This window comes from Aotus nancymaae, unplaced genomic scaffold (assembly GCF_030222135.1).
Source record: "Aotus nancymaae isolate 86718 unplaced genomic scaffold, 86718_ANA_hifiasm-v0.15.2.pri h1tg000040l, whole genome shotgun sequence".
NCBI lineage: Eukaryota > Metazoa > Chordata > Mammalia > Primates > Aotidae > Aotus > Aotus nancymaae.
In genome coordinates this window covers 6,920,056-6,932,961 of record NW_026988454.1, presented here as the reverse complement: position 1 = coordinate 6,932,961, position 12,906 = coordinate 6,920,056, and the positions used below count along the sequence as shown (strand labels likewise).

The 12,906-nt window shown below is 47.6% G+C and overlaps 1 protein-coding gene across 3 annotated transcripts in view; it reads right to left on the bottom strand.

The window, feature by feature from the left end:
* PRKN (parkin RBR E3 ubiquitin protein ligase) overlaps positions 1-12,906 on the bottom strand; it is a 1,419,146-nt gene that overhangs the window by 62,513 nt on the left and 1,343,727 nt on the right. The gene's annotated exons all lie outside the window — the stretch shown is intronic.

Genomic DNA, 12,906 nt, shown 5'->3' with positions numbered 1-12,906 from the left:
CAGTCTGGAATGCAGTGGTGCGATGTCAGCTCACTGCAACCTCCACCTCCTGGGTTCAAGCAAGAGATTCTCCTGCCTCAGCTTCTCAAGTCGTTGGGACTACAGGCGCCCGCCACTACGCCAGCCTAATTTTTGTACTTTTAGTAGAGACGAGGTTTCACTATATTGGCCAGGCTGGTCTCGAACTCCTGACCTTGTGATACGCCCGCCTTTGCCTCCCAAAGTGCTGGGATTTCAGGCGTGAGCCACCGTGCCGGACCAGGAGGCCACATTTTTAAACACTGTGGTTATGTGGTGGAGAATACCCTTCAATACTACAAGCATTTTGGACCGAAAATCTCTGAGACAATCAGAGCATTACGTGTTCTCTAATGTGCCAGGTTAGAATGGCCATATGGCTCCCTGAGTAGGATCTTCAAGAATAAATCACCACATGGCACACAAAAACGTAGTGCGCTGACACTAATACACAAAGTGGGAAGGACCCAGTCTTTTTGGGGTACCCCTTTCTCAGGGTGTCTACAAGTAGCTCTCATACTGACGGCACCTCTCAGCTCAAAGGAGAGTGGTGTGCTTGCTGGATGTTTTTAGATTGCCAGCATGTTCAATGGAATCACATAAGGCTGTCACTGTAAAAATGAAAGCAAGCCCCAACCTTGGTGTGATGTTTTGCAATAAACAACAATCCATGGAATAAGAATTGAAAACCCTATTTGGGGTCATGTGCTGCAATCCCAGTGCTCTTTCAGAGTCTGGTCGCTGTTGGATGACAACCCCTTCAGTGCCAGCCTGAAGAAGCCTGCAGGCCCAGTGGCAGTCTGCCTTCTGTTCGCTCCCAAGGTCCTCGCCGTTCCTCAGATCAATAGGACTGCGATGTATCTATATAAATCTGAGTAGCAGATCCATTCTCATAAAGTTTACCGTGTCTTGCTTTTCAGCTGAGAAGCAGAATTGGAAAATATTTCAGGTTGAATTTGAAACAGGAAGATTAAATTCTGTCTCAGGTGTATCATGAATAAAAGTGCTAAGCCGAGCACAGTGACCTTTCCCGTACCTGTGCCGGGATGGAAAAGATCACAGGTGGAGGCTCTGGGCAGCCCGTGCGTCTGCTGGGTCAGCAATTTGGCACTTTTTTTTTGAGTGCCTGCTGCCCTTGAAGAAGGGGATGGGGAAGGCTTGCATAAGCTGTGGCGGGGGCCTGGGGCAGGTGGGTGGCAGGGAATCTGAGAGTGAGAATGAGCATGAGAGTATGAGGGTGTCCGGCTGGCAGCACTTGTCCCAGAGCTGGTGGCCTGCGGGGTCCTCCTCCAGTGTGTCTGGGAGTGGTGGCTGCTGTGAACGCCACACTGAGCTCTGCTCATACCCACTGGGTCCAGCTCTTTTTCAGTCATTTCCTGGCTTGGGGGAGGCACGTACAACCCCCCAGCTATAGACAGTGGCCCCGGCCTTTCAGTGAGGCTGGGGGCCTCCCAACCAACTGTAAAAGGGGGCTTGAGCTTTCCAGGCTGCACAGCAAGCTCATGGCCATATAAGCTCTGCTCCTAGCCGATGCTCTGAGGAGCCTGGGTCCAAGCTGGCCACGTGCAGCAGCGAGAGGGGAAGGGAGAGCTATTTCCTCCACTCTGGTGCTCATCGTGGGCCATGTGTTGGTTACAAGGAATCAGATGGAGCTTGGAGGATGCGGAGGATACAGGGAGGAGAACTGAGGTCACTGTGAGGGACAGGCAAAAGCACCATGGAAAATGCATCATCGATGCTCGTGACAATGGCACGCCAAGGAGCTTGATGGCAGCAGCCTCAGGTACGGGCAGAACGTTTAGTCCTCAGAATGATGGGATTCCTTAAAACCAAGCAAAGCAACTCATCACCTACCCATAAGAATAATAGAAGGGGCCACTCGATGGTTTGGGAACTGGGGGAGAAGGCTTCAACCTGCGGGCTCATGTGGGCATGCTGGCCATGGTGGGCTGGCAGGGTGGGCCAGGAAAGCCTGGGAACCGGGGGTGTTGGCATGAGAGGACGCTCACAGAGGCATGGCTGCCCTGGGTGCCAGGACAGCTGAGCAGGTCCCAGGGCACCTTCTGTTCACAGCTTCCCGCAGGAGTCCTGCAGAGAAGGAAGCCACACTGCCATTCCTGAGAACAGGGACAACGCCAGACAAATGAGAGGTTCCATCTCCCCAGCGTTGAGGAAGTTAATTCAAAAATGCAATTTTTGATTAAAAGGAAACTTCCTGAGAGGACAGGGAAGCATCTCCAGCTGGAAGCCGGGCAGGGTGGGCCTCACCCACCTGCTGTTCCTTTCTGTGTCCTGCCTTCTGAAGAGGAGACCGTGGAAAGGGAAGCCACGAGGCATGGGTGGGAGAAAGAGACTGAAACCCCAGGAAGGCGTGGGTGCCCGAGAGAAGCAGCCGGGCAGAGCGGTGGCAGGTGAAACTCCTCGGCAGCACTGGGTCCTGGGGGGGATGGGGAAGGTCAGTGAGGGCAGGGTACCGGTGTCATTTTAATTCGGATTTCTCTCTTTCTTTGCTGCAAATGGCTCTCTGGAGCACAAACTGTTAACCAGGTGAAAACTTGACACTGTGTTTTCAATCTCCATGCACGATTTTGCAAAAGAGGTTATTTCCAGCATTTTCTCCCCAGATGCCAGAGCCGTGCACCCTTCTCTGCAAGGCTGGAAGGTGCTCAGCGCCGTCTGTCCCGGGCAGCGGCCAGCCTCCGTGTTCTTGGCCGCTCTGTGTCAGGTCCTTGTGTTTATTCCCAGATTCTGTTCAGACGCACCCGAGGCCCCAGGCAAGGGTTTCCGCCGGAGACAGTCCTTGGCCGCCAGCCACGGCTTCCGTGCCATGTCCCAAATGCAAAGTGTCACTCTCAAATGTTCTCCCATCTCCTATTCGAAGCAAATAACGGAGTGCTAAAATCTTATTTAGAGGACTCGTGGTAGAATTATGTATTCACTTCTAGCCTTTTGGCTGAAACTGTTTTGAGAAATAGAAAATGGCAGGTCATTCAGGTGTCACCCTTCAATGGCATGTGTTCTTGATGCCTCACAGTGACTGCACACTGGGTGAAGCGGATTTTTTTTTAATCGAGTAAGGTCATCTTTTCCTGATGAAGCCCCAAAGTGCAAAAGGCTTTAGAGGCACGTGCTGCCCCTCTAGCAGAGGGTGGTCCCCGAAGGCAGGGCGGCCGCCAGACAGCATGGGGAGGGTCTGTGGTCACCAGACTCTGTTACTGTGGGCTATAAATTAACAGGGCTTCCGTTTCAAATGCAAACTCTCTTATCAGTCACAGGAAATTAAATGCCTTTTAAAAGGGAGTTGGCATGGGAGGAAGTCTCTTTCTTCCACCTACACGCTGCTGGCAGCTGCTCAGAGGGAAGGATGGAGCCTGCCATTCTGTGGAGCATCACCTGGCTTCTACTTACGACTTCACCGTGGAGTCAGCAGGACTCCAGAGCTGTGTGGCCCGATTGTGTGGCAGGCTGCTCCCAAAGAGACTTGGGGAGAACATGGCTCACTCAATAGAATAACGTCAGAGAGGGACACCAAGAAAGTGGCGATCACATAATTGAGACCTACTCAGATCCAGTGAAATCTTACCCAGTCCTTGAGGAACCATTCATGTAGACAGGCCTCCCCGTTTTCTGTCTTAAATTCATTTTATATACATGGGGAATTGAGACTCCAAGATTTCGAAGATTTTCAAGATCATATGGCCAGTAGGTGATTTAACTTAGAGTCGAATCTAGATTTGAACAACTCCATAATCATCACCATAAGCAATAATGACCCCGCCTACGTTAACTGAGCAATGACTAAGTAGTAAGTACTGCACCGAACCCTTTACGCAAGTCAACTTAGTTGATCCTCAGACAATCCTATGGCAGAGTGATTGCTCCAGCCACAGATGGGGAAACAGAAAGGCTTGGAGGTGTTCTAACTCTTCTCTCATGCCTCTCCTTTAATCCTCGGGAGATGCTGCCCCTGACAACCTGGATTTAAGCCACAGCCGCTTTCTGCCTCGGTTGCTGCAATCGTCCAATGTCTCCTAGAGCCTGCCCGGCCCCTCCTGACCTTCGTCCTGGACAGCAGCCAGAGCAGGACGTCAGATGTTGTCCCTTCTGCTCTCACTCCCCACCACTGCCCATTTCACTGGGATTAAGGGCCAAGTGTCCTCACCAGGCCTCCCCGCACTGTCCCTCTCCCCGCAGTGTCTCCTGGAGCTGCGTCGCTCTCAGGCGGTGCTAGAGCACACCATGGGTTCATTCAGCATCCCTCGACTGGGAATGCCCTGGGATCCTGCAGGTGCCCACCCCGCTGGCTCCCTCCGGGTCCTGTCCTTGCTCAAATCGCACCTTCTCGATGAAATTTACTCTGAAGTTCAACCTGCCCTTCCCATCCTCCCACCTCGGGCGGCAGAGCCCCCTTTGCTGGACTCTCAAACTTCACTTCCACGGGGACTGCGGAAATGCTCTGACACAGAGGTCAGCGAACCACTTTCTAACCACACTTTACTGGGACACAGCCACACCCTTTGCTTTGTCTATTGTCTGTGGCCCCTTTCACAGTATGACCAATGGCCCTCAGAGCTAACATACGCACTGCCTGGCCCTTTACGGAAAAGCGTGGCCATCCCTACTCTAACATACTGGGAAGCCTGATGGTGGATTGGGTGTGTTATTCTTGGTCTGTTTTCCCCTCAGTAGAGCACACACACTGGGGGGTACCAGCTTTGTTTCTTTTGAGCCCTGACATCTCCCAGTGCCTGGAATAGGACCTGGCTCAAAGATGGCACCAGTGCATATTTGTTGAATAAATGTGTGAATGAGGCACGTATTTGCTAAACAACTCACCCAAAGTCACCCCAGTGATGGGCCAGTCTGCTCTCAGCATCTAAATTCAAACCTAGGCAGACCAACAGAGTAATGGCCACAGAGACCCATTCTTACCAGCGACCCCCGACCAGCCCCATCGACTCTCGCCTGTTGCCTCCTTGTAGGAGACAGTTTCCTATATTTGCTCATCAAAACTAGGCAGGGAAAAAGGAAAGATGTCTGTCAGCTTTTAATCTTATTAATAGGGGCAAGAAAGAATGGCTCATGGTTCTCACCATAATACAAAGAGCTTCTAGGCAAGGCTTGTATCAACCGTGCTGGGGAATGCTGTCACCCAACCCATCCTCCTGCCTTGCCTTTTTTTTTTTTTTTTCCGAGATGGAGTCTTGCTCTGTTGCCCAGGCTGGAGTGCAGTGGTGTGATCTTGGCTTACTGCAACCTCCGCCTCCTGGGTTCAAGCGATTCTCCTGCCTCAGCCTCCTGAGTAGCTGGGGAGGACTTCCACAAAGATAGCCAAATAGGAACAACTCCAGAGAGCAGTTCCCAGTGAGAGAGACTCCACATTCCCAAACGAGGTACCAGGTTCATTTCAGTGGGACTGGTCATACAGTGGGAATAGCCCCAAAAGGGCAAACCGAAGCTGGGTGGGGCATGGCCCCACCCAGGAAGTGCAATTGGCCTGGAGGATCGGGGACCATACCCCCTTGGCACTCTGGTCCAGATATTGCGTTTCCCCCATGGCCTCTGCAACCCACAGCACAGGAGAATGCCGAAGGGCTGAAAAGCAAGAACTATCAACATGGGTATGAATGACAGCTCCAGCCTGCCTGGCGCCGTCAGCTGTTGGCACAGACCTGGGAAGAAGTTTTGACTAATGCCATGAATGCTTGTGGGATGGAACTACCCGTCTTCCAGAAAGAGGGAGAGTTGAAAGCAGGGAAACAGGTGATACGGCTTGGCAGGTCCCACCCTGACAAAGTCCAGCAAACTGAAGCCCTCTCACTAGAGTTTTGCAGCCAGCACATCAGTTTGAACTTGACCCAGGACGATTGGGCTCGGTGGGAAGAAGGATGCCAGCCATTGGGAAGGCGGGTCTAACATCCTGTGTAAATAAAACCCCAAGGAAGACTACCCAGCAGCTGGGCTGAGCCCGAGGCAATCCAGCAGCACCTCTGCAGGCAGACAAGCGACAGACTGCCTCATCAAGCAGCTTCCTGATAACTGCATAACCAAAGAAAATGCCTCATACAGGAGAAATAGCTTCAACTTCAACAGAAAGGACATCCACTCAGAGATCCTATCCGAAATCACCAACTTCAAAGATCAAAGGTAGATAAATTCACGAAGATGGGAAGAAACCAGCGCAAAAAGGATGAAATTATCAAAGACCAGAACGCCTCTCCACCAAGGGACCACAACTCCTCACCAGCAAGGGAGCAAAACAGGATAGAGAATGAGTTAGACGAATTGACAGAAGAAGGCATCAGAAGGTGGGTAATAGCAAACTTCTCTGAGTTAAAGGAACATATTCTAACCCAATGCAAAGAAACTAAAGACCTTGATAAAAGGTTAGATGAAATGACTAGAATAACCAGCTTAGAGAAGAACATAAACGACTTGATGGAGCTGAAAAACACAGCACGAGAACTTCGTGAGGCATACACAAGTTTCAATAGCCTAATCAATCAAACAGAAGAAAGGATATCAGAGATTGAAGATCAACTCAATGAAATGAAACGAGAAGGCAAGATTAGAGAAAAAAGAGTGAAAAGAAATGAACAAAGCCTTCAAGAAATATGATTATGTGAAAAGACCTAATCTATGCTTGATAGGTGTACCTGAATGTGACGGGGAGAATGAATCCAAGCTGGAAAACACTCTTCAGGACATTATCCAGGAGAACTTCCCCAACCTAGCAAGGCAGGCCAACATCCAAATCCAGGAAATTCAGCCTCCTGAGTAGCTGGGATTACAGGAGCACGCCACCAGGCCTGGCTAATTTTTGTATTTTTAGTAGAGACAGGGTTTCACCATGTTGGTCAGGTTGGTCTCCAACTCCTGACCTAGGGATCTGCCCGCCTTGGCCTCCCAAAGTGCTGGGATTACAGGCGTGAGCCACCATACCTGGCCGTCCGTGCCTTTTTGAAGACTCCAGCAGGTGCTGAACACACAGGAGAGAGGTCAGGATACAGGATTTGCATTGAAAGCCATGTCTATGGCTAGGCGCAGTGGCTCACACCTGTAATCCCAGCACTTTGGGAGGCTGAGGAGGGTGTATCATCTGAGATCAGGAGTTTGAGACCAGCTGGCCAAAATGGTGAAACCCTGTTTCTACTAAAAATACAAAAAAATTAGCAGGGCATGATGGCATGCGCCTGTAATCCCAGCTCCTCGGGAGGCTGAGGCAGGAGAATTGCTTGAACCCAGGAGGTAGAGGTTGCAGTGAGCCAAAATCAAGCCATTGCACTCCAGCCTGGGCAATAAGAGCAAAACTCCATCAAGAAAATAAAAGAAGGGAAAGGAAAGAGAAAAGCAGAGCAAAGCAAATCACGTCTTATTAGGGAAGCAGCTAAAGCTTTGGGATGAGGTCCAGAAAGAGAAGAAAGGAAGACAGAGGAAAGAACTTTGGAGGGAGATGGGGTCAAGGAAGGAGTAGGGGCTGTGGCTGTGCCCGCTCACGCTCACCCCTTGTTCAAGCTTCAGACCCGGGCTATGAGCAAGGAAAGAGCTTGCCTGTGGGCCCAGAGTTTCTGATGGCCTGAAAAAGTCACCTAATGCCTCCAAGACCATGCGCTGTTGACTTCATCTCTGAATTAAAGTATATAAATGCACCTTCTCCCATAACTCTGAGAATGGGATTTGTGTCTTCTTAAGAAAGAGAAAACTCGCGGGGCTGGGGGTCATGTTCATTGTTTCCTGTAATCGTCACAGCAGTACTCAACACACACATTTTTACAGACAAGGAAGCTCAGGTTAAATAACTTTCACAACACGTTGGAGATTTGGGCTGCCAATTAGTCATCCCTCGGCCCCCCTGGGTTTTAACCTCTAGACCCAGTAAAGCAAATCAGATGAAAATACCAGCTTTTGTAAATCAACAGTGTCTAATAATTACCCAAGGACAGGGCCCTAGGCAAAGCTGAGCTGGGGGAATGCAGACAGACCTCCTACTTTCCACTCCAAGCCGAGATGCAGCCTCAGTGGCCCACCCAGGGTGTCAGTAACGCTGGGGGCTGCAGCCTGGCTTCCCATGTTCCCCAGGCCTGGCTGACTCCACGGGGCCTGGCAGTGTCGCAGCGCCGGGCTCTCACGCCGCCAGCTGAGCAGCTGTTGTGCATACAGTTACTTATTCTCACTAAGACTTCTGATAACGCCATCTGGAAAAGTATTCCTGTATATCAATAAAAATATTTAAATAACCAAGTGACAGAATGGAGAGACTTGCTTTGGAAGTATTAATACGTTATGAGCTAGACAAATAATGTGCTTGAAGTGGTCTCTGCCAATCTGTTGAATCCATGTAGAGAGGAAAAGCAGGTGAGTCAAGCCAAACATGTTCACTTGGCGCTGGAACTGGCTTACGCGGAGCAGCGCTGACAAGACTATTTTTATGGTGGTGGTTGGGGGGACTCAGCGTTTTTAGAGAAGAAAGATCAATCTTCTTCACTCCAGAGTGAATTTGTCTATATTCATGTATCTGCCTCGACATGGTTTAATTTTTCTTTTTAATTCCAGTGTTGGTTCTTTGCTTTTTCAAATCAAAACATTCTGCATTATTTCTGGAATTATACACAGCAAAGTGACAACGGTAGCTTCTTTTAGTAAATAAACATGATCATCTTCCACCAGTAGGTGTCGCTGTTCATTTAGCACAAACCATTCCCGAAAGCCAAGGCAATTACCTCGGCTAAAATAACAAGCATGTTTTCTGGAAATAAAATAACCAGTAAGTACTGGGAAAAAGATTATTTTCTTTCACAGGTGTCTCCAAATCAAAGCTGAAGTGTGAACAACAATTCACTCCTTCGATGGCCTCCCACATAGCATTTGCTTCTAGAACTTTAGCACCAATGTAAGAATTCCTTCTAAACCATGTTTGTGCCTCAGATCTAACTGCCTGCCCCTGTCAACACTTTGCAGTTGACTTTGCTTATGAAAGTCCATTGGCATTTTCACATACAGGCAGTGGAGTTTTCTAGTGTTCCAGCCTAAATCGGGAAACAGTGTCTGGTGTTGCCTACACAGAAACAATCGTATATCACAGAAAATTAGAAGTGACACGGTAAAGCGAGTCTCTGAAGAGACGTTCAATGTAAACACATCGTTTACGTGAAGGACATGGAATTATAAGTTCACACAGTGACACACAAATATGTAAGGTCGTTACTATTCACTAAATGGATATCCATGTAATGAAAATCGTGAGAATCTTTTCCTGAGCTAACGTGCTACACGGAGAGTTTGATGCTCCACGTGCGTTCTCTCACCTGGTCCCCCTCTTAGGTGACCATTTTACAATGAGGAGATGGATGCTTACAGAGGACAGTGAGGTCCCCAGGCCACAGTGGTACAGAGTGACCAACTGGCACTCAACCAGATGATTTTGACCCCAGAACCTGAGGTCCCAACCACAACACAGAGGGTCTATCCTCTGTTTTTTTTTTTTTTTTTTTGAGATGGAGTCTAGCTTTGTTGCCCAGGCTGGAGTGCAGTGGCATGATCTTGGCTCACTGCAACCTACTCCTCCCAGGTTCAAGTGATTCTCCTGCCTCTGCCTCCTGAAGTAGCTGGGATTACAGGCAGGTGCCACCACTCCCAGCTAATTTTTGTATGATTTTAGTAGAGATGGGGTTTCACCATGTTGATGAAGCTGGTATCAAACTCCTGACCTCAAGTGATCCACCTGCCTCTGCCTCCCAAAGTGCTGGGATTACAGGTGTGAGCCACCGCACCCAGCCTCCTCTGACTTTTGTAAGGGAGCTAACCAGATTCTGTTTGTATTGAATAACTTTAGCCAGGCCTGAGTCCCAATTCTGGCCCTCCCCTCTCTGAGTAATAGTGGCTCTAAGCAGTTCACTTACCATCTCTGGATTTCCATTTATTCCACTGTGAAATGGGGAAATTGGAACCTACTTGTGGGATTGCTGTAGAGATTCAAATACTGTGTTTAAGAAAGTTCCTAACACTGTGCCTGGCATATGAAAAGCATTTAAGAATTTGATAAAGTAAAAAACCTGATTTTTGAAATATATTAAGAGAAATGAATATGCAATAAAGTATTTTTCTCCGAAATGTGTCATGAGAGGTCAGGAGTTACTCTTAAGCAGTTTTCAAAGGTTCAGGGGCTGGAGTGGCCCCAGTTGATATGGATACAATGACTATATACAAATGAACAGAGATGCCAACTGTTGGTGCCAGGCATGGCTCATGGACTTTTGGCACAATGAACAGTTTTCTTATTTTATTTATCATTTCTGTCACCCAGGCGGCAGTGCAGTGGCACAATAACATCTCACTGCAGCCTCCACTTTCTGGGCTTGGTAATCCTCCCACTTCAGCCTCCTGAGTAGCTGGGACCACAGGCATGTGCCACCATGCCCGGCTAATTTTTGTATTATTTGTAGATACAGGGTCTCCCTATGTTTCCCAGGCTGGCCTCAAACTCCTGGGCTCAAGTGGTCCTCTCACATCAGCCCCAGTTTTTTTTACTTTTAAAAAATTAAGATCCTGATTTTACAAATGAAGAAACTAAAGCTTGAAGACGAAGTTATATGTCCAGGCTAGCACAGCTGAAGAGGGAATGTGCCGGCTGCTGGCTCTTGTTTCTTCCATTTACCATACTAAATCCGTGCTACAAGATTTGTGACTTTCCTCGACTCCGCAGAAGTTGCTTCTCTGAAATTTCTATTTCTTGCTAACCCTAATTTTGTGCCTGAACCACTGGAGACAGAGAGCAAAAAAGGACAGCAAGTGGGGAAGAAATAAAGTAAAGTAGAGAAAGGAAGGACCCTCCTGGTCCTTATGCCTTTGGGTGAAGATGTAAGAAAATCATGTGAAATTCACCTGGGTGAGCCTTTACCCTCCAGGCACTCGAGGGTTCCCGAGCCCCACACCGGGAGAGTCGAGGCACTCCTCATCTCCATTTTGAGTCAGAGTACTTAAGTGTGAATTGAAATGTGCTGAATTCTCAACATATGTGGAAATTCTCAGGCGACTTTGAAGGGCAGAAATCAATTTTCTAGACAATTAATGAGTAGATGTGGAATTTCCATCCGAAAGTTGTAGAAAAGTGGTTAGAAGCGAGTTGGGTATGTGGCAGTTATGCCTGGCGTTTACTTTCTGGATCATCACCAATGCCCTGAGCCCATGCAGAAATGGCATTCGATCTTCACTAAAAATTAAGCAGGACCAGCATGAGGGTGGTCAGAGAGTATGTTGTAACTTCTGTAGATGACGTTCCTTTCCCCATGTCCACGGTACCATTAACGGAGGAATGGAGGAGGCTCCCGAGATCACAGGAGGAGTTTGTTCAGATAGAGACATTTACCTCTTGAACTGGTTCCAACCCTGGTTGTTGTGTGTTATTCTAAAGAGACCGCATTAGATATTTAGGGAAAAATTAAGGATTGTATAAAGTTAACATAAGAAGAACTTTTGTGCAGGGTCCACACAGAAGAAATCGCATAAAGAGTTTAAAAATTATTTAAAAACAGTTACAAATTTGAAATAAGTTCTTGAAATTCTGGATTCAGTATAGTCAGAGATTTAGTATCAGTGGTGTTGAAGAAATTCTTGTTATATTCTTAGGCAAAAGAGTGAATATAATAATGGAAAAAGGTTAGAATTTAGTCAATTTCAGAAGTAAAGAATTTTGATACAAAAGAACAATTGAAGTTCTTTGGATTCCTATCTAGCATTTCTATTTAACGAGTTATCATTACAGAAACATAATCTAGTAAAGGAAAATACTTCTCAGGTTTTACTCCAAGAAATCATTTGAGTTAACTGTTGCAGGGTCCACATAAAACACATTAATTAGCCAAGGAGTCCACTGAGTTCTCCAGCTGAAAGCAAAACAGTAACAACCCAAAATACCTGACTAAGGAAACACACATAAAATCTTTTTTTTTTTTTTTGAGATAGAGTTTCACTCTGTTGCCCAGGCTAGAGTGCAGTGACATGATCTCAGCTCACTGCAACCTCTGCCTCCTGGGTACAAGCAGTTCTCCTGCCTCAGCCTCCCAAGCAGCTGGGACTACAGGCGCCCACCACCACGCCCAGCTAATTTTTGTATTTTTAGTAGAGATGGGGTTTTATCACAGTGGTCAGGCTGGTGTTGAACTCCTGACTTCCAGTGATCCACCCACCTTGGCCTCCCAAAGTGCTGGGGTTACAGATGTGAGCCACCGTGCCTGGCCAGAAAACACAAATAAAATCTTAAAAAATTAACTTCTATCTCCTCTCTTTTTTGACTAATGCCTATATTCTCATAGATGTTCTGTTTATACTTCATTTTACTGTTTCTTTATTATTCCCCCTCTCTCTGCTGAAAGAATTATGAAAAAGGAAGAAATTTTGAAAGATAAAGAAAGAAGAAAGGAGGAAAGAAGGGAGGGAGGGAGGGACGGAGGAAGAAAGGAAGGAAAGAAGAAGGAAGCAAGGAAGTAAGAAAGAAAAAGGAAAAATGCCCCAGAGAAAAATGACATACTTTCAAAGCTACCTCTTCTTCTAGGCTGGCAATTTCCCAATGAGAAATCACGCCCTGGCCTTGCATTCTAGACTTCAATAAATAAATAGGGGCGATGCCAATGATCGAGATGCCAACGGCAGCCCTTTTCTGGGGCTGACATCGACTGCCACATCACTGACAGCATGTGGACCAAAATATGAGGCAAGCTGGGCACGCGTTCAGACATTTTATTTGTGTCTTTTAGAAAGCATTTATATTTCCTATAAATCCATTTACATGTCAGTATCGTATTAAGTGAGAAATGCACGCACTGTGAGAAGGCCTTGAAACGTCAGGGGCCGCAGCAGTCTTAGGGCGGACTTGACAACTGCAGTGGGTGT